Source organism: Gossypium raimondii, chromosome 8 (assembly GCF_025698545.1).
Source record: "Gossypium raimondii isolate GPD5lz chromosome 8, ASM2569854v1, whole genome shotgun sequence".
Taxonomy (NCBI): Eukaryota; Viridiplantae; Streptophyta; class Magnoliopsida; order Malvales; family Malvaceae; genus Gossypium; species Gossypium raimondii.
The window spans coordinates 22583301-22604961 of NC_068572.1; the positions used below are offsets into that span (position 1 = coordinate 22583301).

A 21661-nucleotide genomic window follows, 5' to 3' on the forward strand; every position below is an offset into this window, starting at 1 on the left:
TTGTTGAAGGATTTTCTTTAAAAGTTGCACCCCTAACTAAGCTGTTGAGAAAGGAAGTTCCATTTAGGTGGACGGATAAATAACAATCCAGTTTTGAAAAGGTTAAGGCAGTGTTAACCCAAGCTCCTATTTTAATTCAACCTAAACAGGGGAAAGAATATATGGTGTATAGTGATGCATCCTATACCGACTTGGGTTGTGTGTTGATGTAAGGCAGTAAAGTAGTAGCTTATGCATCAAGGCAGTTGAAGCAACATGAATGCAACTACCTGACTCGTGGCTTAAAGTTGGTTGTAGTAGTTTTTGCACTAAAGATATGAAGACACTACTTGTATGAGGAGAAGTGTTACATCTACACTGATCATAAGAGCCTAAAATTTATTTTCACCCAAAAATAATTTAATTTTAAATAATGAAAATAACACAAGAATAATAGACCTACCTGTTAGCGAATGTCTACTAGTAGGAGCCTGGTAGCATTTTATCAATATTTTGGTGAATTTCTTTCTTGATTCATTTTGCTTTAGTGTCCGTCTTTATTCTTTTTTTAAAAATAATTGGACGGTAGTGAGTTGTTCTATGCGTCCTTGCTGTGTAGGGCTTTCAAGATTTTGCAGTGGAATTATTTTCGAGATAAGTACAGTTCTTTTTCCGTAGAATGTGCAAAACTAAACACCTTGATTTGGGGTTGAAAAAGGATCGAGGGTTTCTCTGGATTGATTTTTTTGTCTTCTCTACACATCTTTAATTGCTGTATGTAATTTCGTTTCTTGCATGTTTTTATGTTTCTTCTTGCATGGTCTCGTTGTTTTTCTGCATGTTTTTTTGGCCTGGTATTTTGACTTTTCTTACGATCTTCTTTATTGCATGTAAAAATCTTTTCAAGGTTCATTAAATCTTAGTTATTACGTTGAGTTTTCCCATTTAATCTTCTCTCGTCTTTGTTGATTTTGCACATAGTTACTATTAGGGTTGGTTGGTAGTCTTTCTTTTTATTTTTTTCTTCTTTTCTTTTTTGTCTTCTCTTCGACTGGTTAATTGGGTTTTTCTGTTTTGATCTCTTTAACTTATTTTTTTCTCTAAGAACTGCTTGCTTTCTCTCTGCCGGTTTGTTCCGTGGCTTTCATTGTAGGTGGCTTCTTTTCTTTCTCTGTTTTAACATTTATTTTTCCTATTTTGTTTAACTATTTTTTCTTTGTTTCTTTAGGGTTTCCTACCCGTTTTTTCTCTTATTTTGCGAGACGATCTTTTTTATCATTTTATTCTTATGTCATTCATATTGACTGGTTTCTATTGATTTTGTTCTCATTTATCTTTTTTTTCTTCTTACTTTATTTTCTCTTGAATTCTATTCTTTGTCTTTTTTATGGCTCTTGCAGTTTCTTTTAGTTTTGTTCTCATTGAAGAATCTAGGTCTACCTGGGTTGGTGGTGGAGGTACTTATTTTCTGGTCGTTCGCTACTCTGGCATTAAGAATGGCTGAGGACATCAACGATCTATTGGAAAGGCTAAACTTCTCTGAAGAAGAATAAAAAAGGATGATCAACACGAACAAGAACGTAGCAAACACACAAGGTTACGAAGCGTGGGCTGTTGGAAAGATTATGGCTGGGGAAAAAATAAACAGAGACACCATGTACCGTGTTCTAAAATCGTTATGGTTTACTAAGGAAGAAGTCAACTTGTTCCTTTAAATGGAGAAGTGATACTGGTGAAATTTGGTAATATCGACGATTGAACAAGAATCTTGAACATGATGCCATGGCTCTTTGACCAATGCCTATTTACAATGCTACCATTCGTAAAAGGTCAAGAGTTGGATGAATATGTGTTTAATATTACACCTTTTTGGATAAGGATTTACAACATTCCCCTTGAGCAAAGGGATAGACAGGTGGCCATCGACGTGGGAAAGACGATAGAGGAGGTTGTGGCAATTGACTGGTGAGATAGAAATGGGGGTTGGACTGACTACATAAGCATAAGGGTCAAAATAGATGTTTTATGACCCCTTCGAAGGGTTTATTTGGTTGGAAGTGAAGGAACCGAGACTGTCTGCACCATCAAGTATGAAAGGCTTCTAACCTTCTGTTACATATGCGCCATAATTAGACACACTACATAGAAATGTAATAAAAAAATATGAATACCTCGAAACAAGCAACCTTAGCTTTCAATATGAGAGTTGGCTCAGAGCTGAGCTAGGGGGTCAACCCAAAGTAAGGAAACTGGAGAAATGGGATCGAAATACTAGAACAAAAAAGATAAACTTGAGTGAAGAGAATAATGGTAACAAAGCTGGGAATGGGGATGAAAATGAGTTAACAACGCTAAAAGGAAAATAAAAAGTTAGAGATGAGGAAAAAGAATCAAAATCTTGCTCTCCCTAGAGAAACGGTCAACAAAATCAGCACTTGAGGGAGAGGGAAGAATGAAATACAAAAGAAAAAGAACAAAAGGGAGTAATAGAGAGAAAAACGAGGAGAGCCTTACTAGATTGGTTCGAAGGAAATTGGTGGATAGTCTTTCACCTTACGAGGCAGTGGCTAGTGACCAGCCCTGCCAAAAGCAATGAAGTTTTTTTTGCTGGAACTGTTGTGGGCCTAGGAACCCTACGGCAGTTCGGGAACTTAAGCAACTCCTCATTGCTAATAACCCCAATTTTTTTTCTATGTTAAACAAAAATACATTCTAATAGCTTCACTCATATTCAAAATCTATTTAGGATGGCTAGATGCTTGGCGGTGAGTTCATAAAGACGTAGTGAAGGCTTGGCGATGCTGTGGAAAGATAGAGCCCATGTGTCTATACAAAACTATTCCAGCCACCATATTGACTCGCTTATTTGTATGGAAAGCCATAATAATATCATGTTTACGGGGTTATATGGCCATACTGATTTGAATCCCAAAAGTCGATTTTGAGATATCCTTAAAAAATGGGAAGATCAGTCAGGGAGGATTGGATCGTGGGTGGTGATTTTAATGCCATCATCGATGAAGCTGAAAAAGAAAGGGGACGTAGGAAACCAAGGGTAACCATGGATGAGTTTAGAGATGCAATGGAGGAGCTGGCTTTTGTTGACATCAAAACCGACAAGGGTTGGTTCATATGGGTCAATAACTATGAGGGTAATAACATGGTAAAAGAGAGATTGGATAGATTTCTTATTTCTGGTAATGCTATTGATAATCTCCCCTTCCTTGTGAAAAATGTGGTAAGACAAGTAAACTTAGACCATGATGCTATTTTGATGGATACTATGGGCTGAAAGCCTAGAGAGGACTGTAAAGACCTGAGACTTTTCTTTAAATTTGATGTGTGTTGAAGAGAAGGAAGCCAAAGACATTATTAAGAAAGCTTGGAGCAGGATTGATTCGAACATCATTGAGAAAATCGAGAAGGTGCGAGAGAAGCTTGGCCCTTGGCAACATGATCGGTATAGAAAGATGAAAAACCATATTCGTAGGCTGGTTGCGAGGATTGGCAAGCTTATTGGTGGCCTTTATAAGGAGTTTAAAGTCGACAGCTTGAAAACTGCTCATCTTAAGCTAGGGCATCTTTATGCCGAAGAGGAGAGCTACTAGGCACAAAGATTGCAGATTAAATGGCTCAAAGAAGGGGATAGAAATACTCATTTTTCACATCTGGGCCATCAGCAGATTGAAGAAGAATAAAATCAAAAGGTTACAGGACTCAAATAGTATTTGAATTAATGATAAGGTTGCGAGGGATTACTTTCGTAATCTTTTAAAGTCGACAGCTTCCTCTAATGATGAGTTCAATTTGAGTTACATTTAGAAAGGCGTCACTCTGGATATTAACAATATGTTCGCTAAGCAATTTACGGATGAAAAGATCCTTGAAGCCTTCAATCAAATGGATCCCTGTAAATCCCCTAGGATTGATAGCCTTTCGGGTATTTTCTTTAAAGAGAATTAGTAGGTGGTGGGTAAAGATGTTCTTAACCTTTGTCATGGTATTTTGGATGGCAACAAGGACATCACTTATCTTAATGATACGATTATTGTCCTTATCCCTAAGATTAAGGATCCTATTGACATGACTAACTTTCATCATATTAGCTTATGCAGGGTGATTTAAAAAATTATTTCCAAGGTTTTAGTAAATCATCTAAAGGCTGCCCTTCCACTTTGCATTAGCCAGAATCAAAGTGCCTTCCTTCTGGGTCGAATGATTCATGACAACATTCTTATTTCCCATGAACTGATGCACTATTTACAGAGCTCTAAAAATTGACCGAATAAAGGCTTTGTCATAAAGCTCGATATGAGTAAGGCTTATGACCGCTTTGAGTGGAATGTTCTCAAGAAAGTCATGAAGAACTTGGGCTTTGAGGATGCTTGGGTTGATAAATTTATTCGTTCGGTTGGTGAAATATGCGGTTAAATGTAATACGACTCTATACGAGGTGATTACTCCCCAGCGGGGTCTTCGAAAAGGGGACACCCTCTCCCTTTATCTCTTTTTATTTTGCATGGAGGCTTTCTCAATAATGCTTCTAAATGCACAAAGTGCCAGCCTTATTCGTGGCATTCAGGCTAGTCAAAATGGCCCTCGTATTAATCATTTATTTTTTTCCGATGATGCCCTTCCTTTTATCAGGAACAAAAAAAGTGAAGTTGAAGCTTTCATTAAAATCCTTAGGGAGTTTGCATAGGTTTCCAGTCAAAAAATAAACCTTGACAAGTTAGTGGTGTTCTTCAGCCTGAATACTTCCATGAACCAATGTGAGCTTTATGGTGACTTACTTCGAATGAGAGTGGTTGACAATTTGGACAACTATCTTGGGTTACCCCTCTCCGTTGGAAAGAAAAAATCTATGGATTTTCATCTTAATCGTTTTTCTTATAGGATTAATAGTTGGTCTAAGAGGCTCCTCTTCTACGGTGGTAAAGAAATATTTATAAAATTTATTCTACAATCACTTCCGACTTATGCACTTTCAATTTTCCTTGATCTTAGGGGAACTCTAGAGGAGATGCAATAAAAAATTTGTAGGATATGGTGGGCATGCAAAGAAAAAGAAAGAGGTTGGGCAATACTTGCATGGGAAAAAGTTTGCCTCCTCAAGGGCATGGGAAAGCTTGGTTTTAGAGACCTACATCTTTTTAACCTTGCTCTCATTAGAAGACAAGTTTGGAGGCTACTTACCTTCAAAGACACGATGTGTTATCATGTGCTCAGCTTGAAGCATTTCCCTAATGACGACCTCTCCCACCCCAAAAAAGTTGACAAACCATCTTACACATGGACAAGCATCGCTATTACTGCTAAATCCCTCGAAAATGGCTTCAGTTGGCAAGTTGGTGATGGGAACAATATTGATATTTGCAAAGACAAATGGGGCTTTGAAGGTTTAAACGGTGATTGTCTTCACTGCACCACTCTAAATCTTTATGAAAGAAAAGTTCACGATTTATGGCTTAATAATCATTTGAGTTGGAATAAAGATAGGGTGCATGGACTTTATGGCTGCTTTGCGGGGGATTGTATTTGTAATTTACCTACCCTCTTCAATGGCTCGAACGATAGCATGGTTTGGTTCCATAACCCTTATGTCTTCATCTCAAGTAGGTGGGCTTTGGTCCTCACAGATTCTTTTGGAAGACAATTTGGAAGCTTAAAACCCTTCCAAAAATTAGGGTTTTCGCTTGGCGTGTGGGGCATGAACTTCTCCCTACAAATGCAAAGATCTCCTATATTAGACAGAGCTTTAGAAGTGACTGCCTCAGGTGTGGTGCAAGTGTAGAAACCCTTATCCACCCCCTTAAAGATTGCCCTACTGCTCGGGCCACTCTTACCACCGGTGGACTTAATGGTAGGCTTCTTGACAAAGACCACCTTTGTTGCACTAACTGGATCGAAGATTTCATGCATTTATTGGATAAAAAAGAAGAAATAGATTTTATAACAATGTTGTGGCATAGCTGGAGCAACTGAAACAATTATGTTTTTTGTGGTAACGAGGATGAAGCTCAAGTCATTTGGGAAAGGGCCAAAACTCTTTGTTAGGATTTTTGGATCTACAATCTGGTCAACAAGTCGATGTTACCTTAACCCTGCTATTAAAAATGGGAGAAGTCTTTAAGCGAGATAGTGAAATTAAATTTTGATGCTACTGTTTCCAAAAATAAAATTGAATTTGGAGTGATTGTTCGTGATTTCGATGGCTTTGTTCTTAGTGGTGGTTGGGGCTTCAAAGATGAGGATATGACGGTTGATTGCGAAAAACTTTATGCATTAGAAGAAAGCCTTAAGATTACACGCTCCCTTCATATTCCTAATGCCATCTTCGAAACTGATTGTACCAGCCTAGTGAACAAGGTCAAAAAAGGCAGAGAAGATATTACAATCATTGGATATCACATTAAAGAGATTTTGAAAACCATGGAGATGTGTAATAATGCAATTTTTAATTGGATCAATCGTAGTTGTAATAAGGTTGCGGACTTCATATGCAAATATGCCATTATTAATGATTGTACTTTGGTTTTCGGTATGGATTACCCTAAAGAAATTCATGATCTTGTAATTGACGATTCTATTAATTGAGTTTTTACCTTTTTGGGTCTTTTTGTAAAAACAACACAAGAATAATAGATGAGAATAAAGAGGGGTTTCTATTATTTTTCATCATCATTACAAGTAGTATACTACTATATATATAGGGAGATTAGACTCCTCATTTTCTAATACATAAATAGGAAAAGAAGTTGCAAGGAGATGAAAGGTGAAAGGTTGATTATAATGAACATCCACTTAATAGCATTCATAACATTCCCCCTTGGATGTTTATACCTTATTAAAAACCTTACTAGGAAAAATCCTGTGAGACAAAATTCTAGTGAAGGAAAAAAAGAGTACATAATAATTTAATACACAATATGCCACAACCTTAAAAAAAATGTAGTGTGAATTTACTCCCCCTCATGTAAGCATCACTTTAGATCTTTGAAACGACGCAATTCAATGCTGAAAATTAACTTCTCAAATGTAGCGATAGGGAGATCCTAATTGAATTCTTGATTATCCTTTACATCGGGTGAGGGGTGTTACAATAGTGCATAGTTTCCTCCCCTTATTGGAACATTGTTTTATAACTCAATATTGAGACATTCAATATTATTTATCAATAGTAAACCATTAACATATACAACAAATTTTGTTAATGCGTATCAATATTGTAACAGCCCGGTTTTAGCTAAATCAGAATAGTGGTTTCAGAACCAAAAATTCGAAGTCATAAAATTATTTTAATATTATTTTATGTGTTTACAACATGATAGCATGTATGTGTGAAAATTTTCTAATTTAATTTTATCGTTTGGATGCTTTATTTGATAAAAGGACTAAATCGCGTAAAATACAAAAGTGGCATGCTAATTGTTTAAGTGTTTCTTTGCTATGATTAATTAAATGTGAGGTCCTTATGATGTGATTAGACCATATTTAGTAGATAATGACATAAATGGTTATCCATTATATGATTTTGTAATGTTTTCATTAATGGCATTAAAGTAACTTTGTAAATAATGTTATTAAATTAAACAAAAACATTATTTTGTTCATCTTTTCACCACCATTGCCGAAAATAACAAAGAAAGAAACCATTTTGAAGATTTTAGGTTCGGCACTTTGAAGTCTTGATTGAGGTATATTTTGAGTTTGGTTTGGTATAATTTTTACGTTTTTGAGATCGTTACTTTGTATTCTGGCTAGCCTATGCTCTAATTTTTGAATTTGATGATGATTTTGTGAAATTCCATTGATGAATATTCAAGCTTTTTGTTGTTTAATGATGAAATATGAATATTTGATGTTAGATTTTCATATTTTATAAAGTAAATTTTTTATGAAAATCCAAATTAGGGATTTATTTGTGAAATTTGCAAATTGAGGGGTTAAATTGTGAAATAAATTGAATTAATGGACTGCTAGGGACCTAGGGAAGATTCGGCCAAGCATGGGTTTAATGAAATTATGTGTATTTTGTGTTGTTTTGAAATAGGGACTAAATTGAGAAAATGTGAAATTTTAGGGGACAAAGTGTAAAATAGCCTTAATGTGTGTTTTGGACTAAATTGAATAAATAGTTTATTAAATAAGCTGATTTTGATAATATATAGATCAAGATAAGTCGAGATTGGGATTAGATCGGGAAAAAGGAAAAGTGGATGAATAGTCAATAATTTCCATCCGAGCAACTTGAGGTAAGTTCGTATAATGAGAATCAAAATTTCATTTAATTACAATTGTATGAAATAAATATATATATGTGAATTGAATGGTTGAAATAAATGATATTGAATTGCTTAATTTGAAATGTATTGAGTAATACCGAGCCCCGTTTGAACTATAGAAAATCGTAGGATACGAGTGACATGTCACTAGGGTTATCGTTTTGGTCGAGCTCCTGCATTTGTTGCGGACTCACCACAGCTTGTATGAGCTTACCGATATATCAGCTCTTATGAGCTTATCGTTTCAGCTCGATAGAGCTTACCGTTCTTTAGCTCGGAATGAGCTTACCGATCATGGCTCGAAAGAGCGGAAATGATAATGAATTGACGGATTACCGATTAATGCACATAGTGTGTATCACCTGAGTATCCTTCGATGTTTCATTAGGTTCAACGGGCATTATATTGTTACCAATTATATGATTGAGAATGAAATGGAATATGATCTATGTGATTTGTATAGATGGAATATGATATGTGTTATGAGGACGTATGGAACTGGAAACGAGATTTTATGAAATGTATGAATGAAATGCTCTGTGAGTTGAATGCCAAATTGAATCATTCATGGATGAAATGTTGGTTATATGCATATTTAAGACTCTAACCTATTGAGGTTTATGTGTGATAGGCATTTGAATATTCGAATTGGACATATTTATTTAATTACTTAAATTATGCAATGTGGTAAGTTTAATTCTATTATACGGGATTACTAAGCTTTAATGCTTACTCAATTTATTTCTTCGTGTTTTATAGAGGTTTCTTAGCTTGCTCAATTCGGACGACGTTGGAGATAAGCATCACACTATCCAGACGGTTTCTCAGTACTTTTGAACTCATGGAAGTTGTGTAAATATGGCATGTATAGGCTAATTTATGGGAATATGTTTTTGGTTACTTTAGCTTATTGCATAGTTATGTGTTTTTATGTTCTTAAGCCATGAGATTTGGCTTAGTTGTTATAATGGTCAAATGTGTATAAGATGATATGTTTTGGCAAGTTTGCTTATGAAGGATTTGATGCAAATGATAATATTGGTATGTGATGAGTTAGTGATTGAAAAAGGCTTGAATGTTATTTTATATTAGGATAGATATGAGGTTGAATCATATTAGTTTGATATGTGTTTATATGTACAAATGGTATTAATCTGAGTATGTAAATGATTGGTTTGAAATGACATATATGTGCATTGAAATGGTTGTTTATAGTTGCTCATATTGTATGTGAATTTGGTACTATATGAATGGTTTAGGTACATGTGCTTTGTGGTGTGAAAAGTGGCTTAAACAAAGCCTATTTCATGCCACATGACTTGAGTACACGGGCGTGTGACCCTTATTCGAAAACTTTTATATGTTATTGATTCAGTCCCAAACGTATGAATTAAGATTTGTATGCTCGATTTAAGCATGTTATGAATATGAATGATTGAAAATTTCTAAAATGAATTGATATTTGTTAAATTTTTGATGAATTACCGATCTGGACTGAGTTGAAAGTCTGGTAATGCCTCTTAACCTATTTCGGCGATGGTTACGGGTTAAGGGTGTTACAAATATAACAATAAAATTCAATTGCATTCTCATGCTTTAGATGTCGACAACAACTTTACAAAGCATGATGTATTGTATCATTCACTATTACTAATACACTAGTGCATTAAGTACATAAAGAAATGGCACTTCAGGACCATCATTTTATAACATTATTGTTTGACCATTTGTATTCCTTTTCAATATCTTCAATCTACATGAAAAATTAACTTGATTAATTTTGATTATATAAACACTATTGGATACTCAATAATGGATACTCAATAACAATTCTTTATAATATCATTGTGTAACAATTTGTCCTTATTGAACACTTGATCTTCATGTCAAGACAAATTTTCATTTTAGATATACTTTCATTATAAAGTTTATCTATTGAATAATTATTTCTCTTGGAAATTCTTCAAGAACTCCAATGATATTTGATACATTAATATAAACAATAATGATAATAACCTATATGTTTAAATATATTAATTAATAAAAACACGTGAAAATTTTCATATTCACATTTAATTATTTCCCATGAAACTAAAGTTTTATGCTTGAGCATCAATCCTTTAGGATTTTTTTACAATATTATCAATTAATTTATATCATCTGAATACAAATTCACTAAACCTAAATAAATAATCTTATTTAGTGTTAGACTATTTCATCCACAACAAATTAATCATTTTTCATAACCAAAACCAAGTGTCTTGCGAAAATTTGAGTTACAAGTCAATTCTATATATTATGACATGTATATTTTTCATTATTATGCTAACATGCACTCCACTTGGCTTTATACCTTTCGGGTGTTTGAACTTCATATCTGAGATACATTCCATAAGTTATAATAGAAGTGTTTATTTATTTTGATGACCTGTTTTCATCTCAATGCTTTCAAGTATATTTTCATTCAAGATCTTCACTTTTCTATAATATTGAAGTGTTCTATGTATGTTATCATTGTTGACCAAAATTTCCTTTTGTAAGCTCCATCATCTTTGGCTATGATATAACTAATTGAGATATCTCATTATATTCATAATGTCAGGTACCTGAACTTCTTCTGAGATTTTATCAAAAGTTATGCCTTGGGTCTCTTCATGAGTACCCGCATCCTTTAGCATGTGATCATCTTCATTTCTTTCTCCTTTCTTTCAAGAACTTTTCATTTTATGGAATCAACTAGTTTGTCATGCTTCTAGCATGCTCAAGACTTATTTTTATCACATTGTCCTTCTGGGACATATAATTATTTAGAGCCTTTTAGCTAGTATATGTATCACCTAGTATATGCAATCTCTAAATGTAATCATTAAACATGTTTGGAAAATAATTTTATCCTTCAAACTTGTGAGGATCACAAAAAGTGATGACATAAGTATTTAACTAACTTGTCTCCCCTTAATACTAAGAAATTTTGCAACATGACAATCCTTTTTCAAAATTATAAATATATCTTTTTCAACTTTTAGCATCTAATGAAATTCTATTTTTTCTCAACTTCATACTTGATGATTAATCTTAGTGCATTATGTTGGAACATTATACTTGATAATTCATCTAAGTGCATTATGGTGGAATATAAAATATGTAACACCCCTTACCCGTATTCCTTACCGGAACAGAGTATGAGGTATTACTAAATTTTTAAAAATTTAATGACATTCCTACTTATTTTTGCTTAAACCTCCTGCAAATTTAGAACACATTCCAATATACCAACCAATTTCATTTGTATAAACACACATATAGTTTAACTATTAATAAACACTACATTTAAAAGGGAACCATAACATATATTTACATGATGATCCCACATTACATAAATTGTCTATACATGCCATAAAATTTCGGAACACTAGTAGTAAAATACCCCAAATGTGAAGGATAGTGTAGATGATTGTCTGACTTCGTTCCAATTTCCGAGTTGTTGGAAGTCACTATAACCAAGAGAAAATAAAATCGAGTAAGCATATAGCTTAGTAAGTAAACACATGATAAATAAGTAATTACTCCCATACCTACACCAAAATATAAACTTATTCATGAATAACTTTATTGTTTAGGCAATTTCCAGCAAGCTGTTTTTCTGCATCATAGTTTCTAATTTATTTTTATCTGGAGCTACAGGGCTCCAAATTGAGTTCCGTAAATTTTCCCTGAAACTAGACTCATATACCATTTCACCATAAAAATTTCAGAATTTTTAACCCAGCCAATTAGTACAGTTTATTCATTAAACATTCCCCTGTTTCACTGCCCAACGGTTCTGACCCTTACTCACTAAAATTCACTTCAATCTCTGTACAAAATTTGAAAAATGGTTTCGCTTGTTTCTAATAAAAATAGACTCAATAAGGATTCCAGGGATATAAATTTCATGCCATAATTATTTTTTTTCAATTTTGGTAATTTTCCAAAGTTAGAACAGGGATCTCGAAATCAATCCAGCCCTGTTTCAGTAAAATTCAGATATCTCCAAAATACAACTCCTTTGCTTATTCTATTTCTTTCATATGAGAATAGATACATTCAACTTCAATTTCATATATTATTCAACTTCCCATTCATTTTCCACCATTTATGGTGATTTTTCAAAGTTACCCAGTTGCTGTTGTTCAACACAGTTTATAATTAAATCGTTCCTTTTGCATTTTGATATTTTCTCCCATCTCATACATGGGTCGATTTAGTATTCAACTCAATATTTACCCCATAAAATTTTCCACCATATGGCAATATTCATCTTCCACACTTTTCGTTGAACACTGAATGTTAGCCGTTATTGGTGGATCCCCACTTAGCACCACCACCTGAATCGGGAATCAAGACTTAGCAACCCCTCGGGGGAATCAGCACATAGCAACCCCCTTTTTATTTCAAAGATATGGTGGATATCGCACTTAGCACCACCAATGAATCGGGGAATCAGCACTTAGCAACCCCTCGGGGGAATCAGCACATAGCAACCCCCCTTTTCATTTCAAAGATATGGTGGATATCGCACTTAGCACCACCAATGAAATCGGGGAATCAGCACTTAGCAACCCCTCGGGGGAATCAGCACATAGCAACCCCCTTTCACATTTCAAAGATATGGTGGATCACGCACATAGCACCACCCATAAATCGGGGAATCAGCACACAGCAACCCCTTTTATATACAACATACTCCGGCTTATTCCGAGTGTTCAACCCATAACCCATATATTGCAACCCTTTATCACCTTTCCCGATTTAACAACATTTTTAGGATATTGCCAAACATTTATTTTAATTCCAAATAAATCTCAACATATATCAAATAATATCAAAATAATACATTAAGTCACGTGTTTACTTACCTCGGTGCAAAATATCGTAATTTTGCACTTTACTCCACTATCTTTTCTTTTCCCCGTTTGATATACTCTTCACGTCTTTCTTGATCTATAATAGCAAATTTAACTCGTTTATTATTCACATTTATTAAAATAATCCACCACCCAACTTTTTGAAAATTACAATTTTGCCCCCAAACTTTTGCATAATTACACTTTTGTCCCCAAGCTCGGAAATTAAACTTCATCACTTATTCTTAAGTTTTATAACATGCTGAACATTTTTCCCTTCTATGGCAACATCAAATTCCCACTCCAACACATACTTTTGAATATTAATTATTTTACCGATTATGTCTATTTACCTTTTGCTTAAAATTGCTTAGCAAAAGTTGTTTAACATAATCTCTAGCTTCATATTCCACCATAAAACAGCAAAATAAACACATTTCACCTATGGATATTTTTCCAAATATGAACCCTAACACGAATTAATGGTAGAATAAGCTAAACCAAGTTCTGGGACTCTAAAATACGAAGAACATTAAAAGCGGGCTTAGAATCACTTACTATGGAGCTTGAAAGCTTAAAAACCCTAAATATGGCTTCCCCCTTGCTGATTTCGTTCACCATGAAGAAGATGAGCATATTTTGCCATCTTTTTCCCATTTAATTCTATTTAATAACCAAATGACTAAAATGCCCCATTTAAAAAAAATCTATTTCACCCATTTCTTATGTCTATTTTTGTCCATCAACTAACTAATGGTCTAATTACCACATAAAGACCTCCAATTTAAAATTTCATAACAATTAGACACCCCTAAGATGTAGAACTCAACTTTTGCACTATTTATAATTTAGTCCTTTTGACTAAATTGAGTGCCCAAACGTCGAAATTTTCGAAGCGAAATTTTTACGAAAATTTTTCGTGAAATTGTAGACCATAAAATATAATAATAACCATATTTTCCTCGTCGGATTTGTGGTCCCGAAACCACTATTCGACTAGGCCCGAATCAGTCATATAACTCTCCCCCTTTAGGGATTTTCGTCCCCGAAAATCTTACTAGGAAAAGAGGTTTGGGTCTTGTTTCCTCATAATTTCCTCCGGTTCCCACGTAGCCTCTTCCATTCCATGTTTTTGCCACAACACTTTCACTAAGGCTACACTTTTATTTCTTAACTGTTTGACCTCCCGAGCCAAAATCTTTATGGGTTCTTCTTCATAAGTCATATCTGGTCGAACCTCAATCTCTGTAGGAGAAACTATATGTGAAGGATCCGAACGATAACGTCGCAACATCGACACATGAAATACATTATGTATCTTTTCCAACTCTGGCGGTAAAGCTAACCGATATGCTACAGGGCCAACTCTCTCGGTAACTTCATATGGTCCAATAAAACGTGGACTTAGTTTGCCTTTACGACCAAATCTCAGAATCTTCTTCCATGGGGATACTTTCAAGAACACTTTATCACCCACTTGAAACTCAATTTCTTTTCTCTTTAAATCCGCATACGACTTTTGCCGATCTGAGGCAGCTTTTAGGCAATCACGGATTATTTTCACCTTTTCTTCAGTTTCTTTCACCAGGTCGACTCCATGAATCCGATTCTCACCGAGTTCAGTCCAATATAAAGGGGTTCTACATTTACGCCCATATAATGCTTCATACGGTGCCATTTGTATACTTGACTGATAACTATTATTATAAGCAAATTCAACCAGTGGTAGATATTTCTCCCAACTGTCCTTCATTTCTAAAATACAACACCGGAGCATGTCTTCAAGAACTTGAATCACCCTTTCTGATTGCCCGTCAGTTTGCGGATGAAATGCGGTACTGAAATTCAATTTCGTACCCAAAGCTTCCTGTAACTTTATCCAAAACCTCGAAGTAAATCTCGGATCTCTATCCGATATAATAGATTTAGGCACCCCATGTAGTCTCACTATTTCAGCAACATATAATTCCGCCAACCTGTCAAGTGAATAATCAATGCGTATCGGAATAAAATGGGCTGACTTTGTCAATCTATCCACAATTACCCAAATAGCATCTTTCTTCTTTGGAGTTAAAGGCAATCTCATCACGAAATCCATCGTGATCTTGTCCCACTTCCATTCGGAATCGTTATCGGTTGAAGTAAACCCGATGGCACTTGATGCTCACCTTCACTTGTTGATGATTAAACATTTTGTTACAAATTCGAGATATCCTTTTCATGCCCGGCCACCAATACAACTTCCTCAAATCATTGTACATTTTCACACTACCCGGATGGACTGATAAATCACCACTGTGTGCCTCACCTAAAATAGTCCGAATTAGCTCATCATTTCTCGGTACACATATTCTGTCCCTGAACATCAGGCAATCATCTGAACCAATTTGAAAATCTGAGTCAACACCTGCTTCACACTGAGCTCTCTTGGCTTGCAATTTACTGTCATTCTTTTGAGATTCCCGAATTTGCTGAAGAAATAACGATCTAGCTCTCAATTCAACCAACATTGAGCCATCATCAGATAAAGTTAACATCGTACCCATAGCTCTCAAAGCAAATAAAGATTTTCTGCTCAAGGCATCAGCAACCACATTAGCTTTCCCGGGGTGATAATCAATCATTAGCTCATAGTCTTTGATTAGCTCGAGTCATCTTCGTTGCCGCAAATTCAAGTCTTTTTGACTCATCAAATATTTCAAACTCTTATGATCAGTGAAGATTCGGCACTTTTCACCATACAAATAATGACGCCAAATTTTTAAAGCAAAAACAATGGCAGCCAATTCTAAATCATGCGTCGGATAATTCTTCTCATGCGGTTTCAACTGTCTTGAAGCATAAGCTATTACTTTGCCCTCTTGCATTAACACACACCCAAGGCCATTCAACGATGCATCACTGTAAATTACAAACTCCTTCCCGGACTCAGGTTGCACCAACACTGGCGCCTCAGTCAATAATGCCTTCAACTTTTCAAAACTCTGTTGACATTTATCGGTCCATTCAAACTTGACATTCTTCTGCAGTAACTTAGTCATAGGAGAAGCAATCATCGAGAATCCCTTGACAAACCGTCTGTAATACCCAGCTAAGCCCAGGAAGCTTCTAACTTCAGTCACATTCTTTGGTGGCTCCCAATCAACAATTGCTGAAATTTTGCTTGGATCAACCCGAATACCTTCACTTGAAACTATATGTCCCAAGAATCCAACCTCACGAAGCCAAAACTCACTTTTGCTGAATTTAGCATACAATTTCTTTTCTCTCAGAATCTGCAACACAGTTCTCAAATGTTCTGCATGTTCCGATTCATCCCGAGAATAGATTAAAATATCATCTATGAACACCACCACGAACTTGTCTAAGTACAGCCGAAAAATTCGGTTCATCAAGTCCATAAAATAGTTGGAGCATTAGTCAACCCAAAAGGCATTACCGAAATTCATAGTGTCCATACCTCGTTCTAAAGGCGGTTTTCGCAATCGACTCTTTAACTCTCAACCGATAGTAACCGGACCTCGGATCGATCTTGGAGAACATCTTGTTGCCCTTTTAATTGATCAAACAAATCATCAATTCTCAAGCAAAGGATACTTGTTCTTTATGGTCACCTTATTGAGTGACGATAGTCAATACAAAGTCTCATAGAGCCGTCCTTCTTTTCACAAATAACACAGAGCACCCCAAGGAGAAAAACTCGGTCTCACAAATCCTTTATCATCAACTCTTGTAATCGAGCTTTTAATTCCTTCAACTCGATCGGAGCCATTCGACACGGTGCAATAGAAATCGGTGCGATGCGTGTAAACAGATCAATAGAAAACTCAACTTCTAATCGGAGGTAACCTGGGCAATTCCTCCGAAATACATCCGAAATTCACAGACTACCAAGACCGATTCAAGCTTGACCCGATTATATCAAGATTCAACACATAAGCAAGATAAACTTCACATCCCTTTCTCAAGTATTTCTGAGCAGACATGTGCGAAATCACCATAGGCAACTTATTCGGCTCCTCTGTTTCAATCCGGAGAATTTCACCATTTTCACACTTTAATTCAAGAATTTTCTGTCTACAATTCACCTTGGCATCATGCAATATCAACCAATCCATCCCCAAAATAACATCGAACTCATCAAATGGTAACAACATCAAATTAGCCAGGGAAACAGTGACCTTGAATCATCGGGGCAATTCTTGCAAATCTTATCAACTAAGACATACTTGCCTAATGGATTTGATACTTTAACTACATATTCCAGTGTTTTCAACAGGCAATTTCTTACTAGATACCAATTTCATGCATACATATGAATGAGTAGAGCCGGATCAATCAAAGCAATAACATCTATATCATGAAGAGAAAATGTACCAAGAATCACATCGGAGATGAGGCATCCTCTCGAGCACGTATGGCACAAGTCTGGCAGCGCCTAATTTCGATCCTCCAATGCATCTTTCATCACACTTTTACCATCGACTTTGCTTCCCACATTTCTCGGCGGTCTCCTCTACTAACAATATCACCCGATCCACTCTTGGCAAATTTTCTTCCTCTCTTCTCTCGGGACAATCTCTTACATAATGCTCTTGGGAACCACACCGAAACAAGCTCGTTTAAATCCCCAACACTCACCAATATGTCGCTGCCACCTGTTGACATTCAGTAGGGTGTTTCCTACATTGCCCACACTTGCTACAGAGGTAGCTCGAGTTGTAGCTCCGAATCGACCTCCCTCGGTCTCTGCGTGAATACCCAACTGAACCAGTTGGTCGTGGATCCATCCTTTAAACTTCTTGGATGAGATTGAAATGTTCGCCCATTGTCCTCTTCCTTACATCTTGAGATTCCATCTCGCCTTCTCTTTCTCTACTCGGTTCTTGACTTTTACAGTCCGATCAACTAACACCACAAATTCTTTTAACTCTAAAATCCCAACATGCAATCTGATGTCTTCATTTAGCCCCTCTTCAAATCTTTTACACATAATAGCCTCCGTAGGCACACATTCCTGGGCATATTTACTAAGCCGAACAAACTCCCGTTCATATTCTGCTACGGACATTCGGCCCTGTTTCAACCCGAGAAACTCTTTGCGTTTTTGATCAATAAATCGTTGGCTTACATATTTCTTTCTAAATTCTTCCTGAAAGAAGTCCCAAGTAACTCTTTCTTTTGGAACCACCGATATCAATGTTTTCCACCAACGATATGCCGAATCCTTCAATAAAGACACAGCACATTTCAAACATTCTTCAGGGGTGCAAGATAATTCATCAAATACCGAATAGTATTTTCAAGCCAAAACTCGGCTTTTCCGGATCATCATCAACATTGGCCTCAAATCTTCAGCCCCATGCTTTCAATTCTATCAAGGTGGCTTACTTGATCTCACCAATTCGGCACTCGTGGAGCTACGGGACCGGTTGAGGAATAGGAGGGGTGGAGGAGGAGGAACATTCGGATTTACGGACATATTCTATATACCAATCACTCATCATTCGGAGGAAGGCTTCGAGCCTCATCCCGTCCATGTGTCTCATGTCTACTCTCTTCCTGCTGCGGTCCCTTGCGCGAGAGCCATAGCGTTACTTTCAACATCATCGCCACACTTGATCAGGATCCATTTACTATATAAAACAAAATTTTAAATTGTCAGAAATCATCACACTATCACAATAATTTTATGGCATGTATAGATCGACTTCCACACGTATTTTATTGGTCCGAGAACCGACTAAACCGTAGCTCTGATACCACTAAAATGTAACACCCTTACCCGTATTCCTTACCTAAGACAGTATGAGGTATTACTAAATTTTTAAAAATTTAAATGACATTCCTACTTATTTTTGCTTAAACCTCCTGCAAATTTAGAACGCATTCCAATATACCAACCAATTTCATTTGTATAAACACACATATAGTTTAACTATTAATAAACACTACATTTAAAAGGGAACCATAACATATATTTACATGATGATCCCACATTACATAAATTGTCTATACATGCCATAAAATTTCGGAACACTAGTAGTAAAATACCCCAAATGTGAAGGATAGTGTAGATGATTGTCTGACTTCGTTCCAATTTCCGAGTTGTTGGAAGTCACTATAACCAAGAGAAAAATAAAATCGAGTAAGCATATAGCTTAGTAAGTAAACACATGATAAATAAGTAATTACTCCCATACCTACACCAAAATATAAACTTATTCATGAATAACTTTATTGTTTAGGCAATTTCCAGCAAGCTGTTTTTCTGCGTCATAGTTTCTAATTTATTTTTATCTGGAGCTACAGGGCTCCAAATTGAGTTCCGTAAATTTTCCCTGAAACTAGACTCATATACCATTTCACCATAAAAATTTCAGAATTTTTAACCCAGCCAATTAGTACAGTTTATTCATTAAACCTTCCCCTGTTTCACTGCCCAACGGTTCTGACCCTTACTCACTAAAATTCACTTCAATCTCTGTACAAAATTTGAAAAATGGTTTCGCTTGTTTCTAATAAAAATAGACTCAATAAGGATTCCAGGGATATAAATTTCATGCCATAATTATTTTTTTTCAATTTTTGGTAATTTTCCAAAGTTAGAACAGGGGATCTCGAAATCAATCCAGCCCTGTTTCAGTAAAATTCAGATATCTCCAAAAATACAACTCCTTTGCTTATTCTATTTCTTTCATATGAGAATAGATACATTCAACTTCAATTTCATATATTATTCAGCTTCCCATTCATTTTCCACCATTTATGGTGATTTTTCAAAGTTACCCAGTTGCTGTTGTTCAACACAGTTTATAATTAAATCGTTCCTTTTGCTTTTTGATATTTTCTCCCATCTCATACATGGGTCGATTTAGTATTCAACTCAATATTTACCCCATAAAATTTTCCACCATATGGCAATATTCATCTTCCACACTTTTCGTTGAACACTGAATGTTAGCCGTTATTGGTGGATCCCGCACTTAGCACCACCATGAATCGGGAATCAAGACTTAGCAACCCCTCGGGGAATCAGACATAGCAACCCCTTTTATTTCAAAGATATGGTGGATATCGACTTAGCACCACCAATGAATCGGGAATCAGCACTTAGCAACCCCTCGGGGAATCAGACATAGCAACCCCTTTTCATTTCAAAGATATGGTGGATATCGCACTTAGCACCACCAATGAAATCGGGAATCAAGACTTAGCAACCCCTGGGAATCAGCACATAGCAACCCCTTTCACATTTCAAAGATATGGTGGATCACGCACATAGCACCACCCATAAATCGGGAATCAGCACACAACAACCCTTTTATATACAACATACTCCGCTTATTCCGAGTGTTCAACCCATAACCCATATATTGCAACCCTTTATCACCTTTCCGATTTAACAACATTTTAGGATATTGCCAAACATTTATTTTAATTCCAAATAAATCTCAACATATATCAAATAATATCAAAATAATACATTAAGTCACGTGTTTACTTACCTCGGTGCAAAATATCGTAATTTTGCACTTTACTCCACTATCTTTTCTTTTCCCCGTTTGATATACTCTTCACGTCTTTCTTGATCTATAATAGCAAATTTAACTCGTTTATTATTCACATTTATTAAAATAATCCACCACCCAACTTTTTGAAAATTACAATTTTGCCCCCAAACTTTTGCATAATTACACTTTTGTCCCCAAGCTCGGAAATTAAACTTCATCACTTATTCTTAAGTTTTATAACATGCTGAACATTTTTCCTTCTATGGCAACATCAAATTCCACTCCAACACATACTTTTGAATATTAATTATTTTACCGATTATGTCTATTTACCGTTTTGCTTAAAATTGCTTAGCAAAAGTTGTTTAACATAATCTCTAGCTTCATATTCCACCATAAAACAGCAAAATAAACACATTTCACCTATGGATATTTTTCCAAATATGAACCCTAACACTAATTAATGGTAGAATAAGCTAAACCAAGTTACCGGACTCCAAAATACGAAGAACATTAAAAGCAGGGCTTAGAATCACTTACTATGGAGCTTGAAAGCTTAAAACCCTAAATATGGCTTCCCCTTGCTGATTTCGTTCACCATGAAGAAGATGAGCATATTTTGCCATCTTTTTCCCATTTAATTCTATTTAATAACCAAATGACTAAAATGCCCCATTTAAAAAAAATCTATTTCACCCATTTCTTATGTCTATTTTTGTCCATCAACTAACTAATGGTCTAATTACCACATAACGACCTCCAATTTAAAATTTCATAACAATTAGACACCCCTAAGATGTAGAACTCAACTTTTGCACTATTTACAATTTAGTCCTTTTGACTAAATTGAGTGCCCAAACGTCGAAATTTTCGAACGAAATTTTTACGAAAATTTTCCGTGAAATTGTAGACCATAAAAATATAATAATAATCATATTTTCCCTCGTCGGATTTGTGGTCCCGAAACCACTATTCCGACTAGGCCCAGAATCGGGCT

At 35.6% G+C, this 21661-nt stretch overlaps 2 long non-coding RNA genes across 2 annotated transcripts; both read right to left on the minus strand.

Moving 5' to 3' along the window:
• Window positions 1–11544: 11544 nt before the first annotated feature.
• Window positions 11545–13780, minus strand: LOC128042969 (uncharacterized). Its single transcript, XR_008198602.1, has 3 exons — window positions 13709–13780; window positions 13163–13247; window positions 11545–11758 (listed from the first exon to the last, which is right to left on the minus strand). It is a non-coding gene; the product is annotated as an uncharacterized LOC128042969 (long non-coding RNA).
• Window positions 13781–19057: 5277 nt separating this feature from the next.
• Window positions 19058–20903, minus strand: LOC128042970 (uncharacterized). The gene is made up of 2 exons (XR_008198603.1): window positions 20659–20903; window positions 19058–19271 (listed from the first exon to the last, which is right to left on the minus strand). It is a non-coding gene; the product is annotated as an uncharacterized LOC128042970 (long non-coding RNA).
• Window positions 20904–21661: the final 758 nt, after the last annotated feature.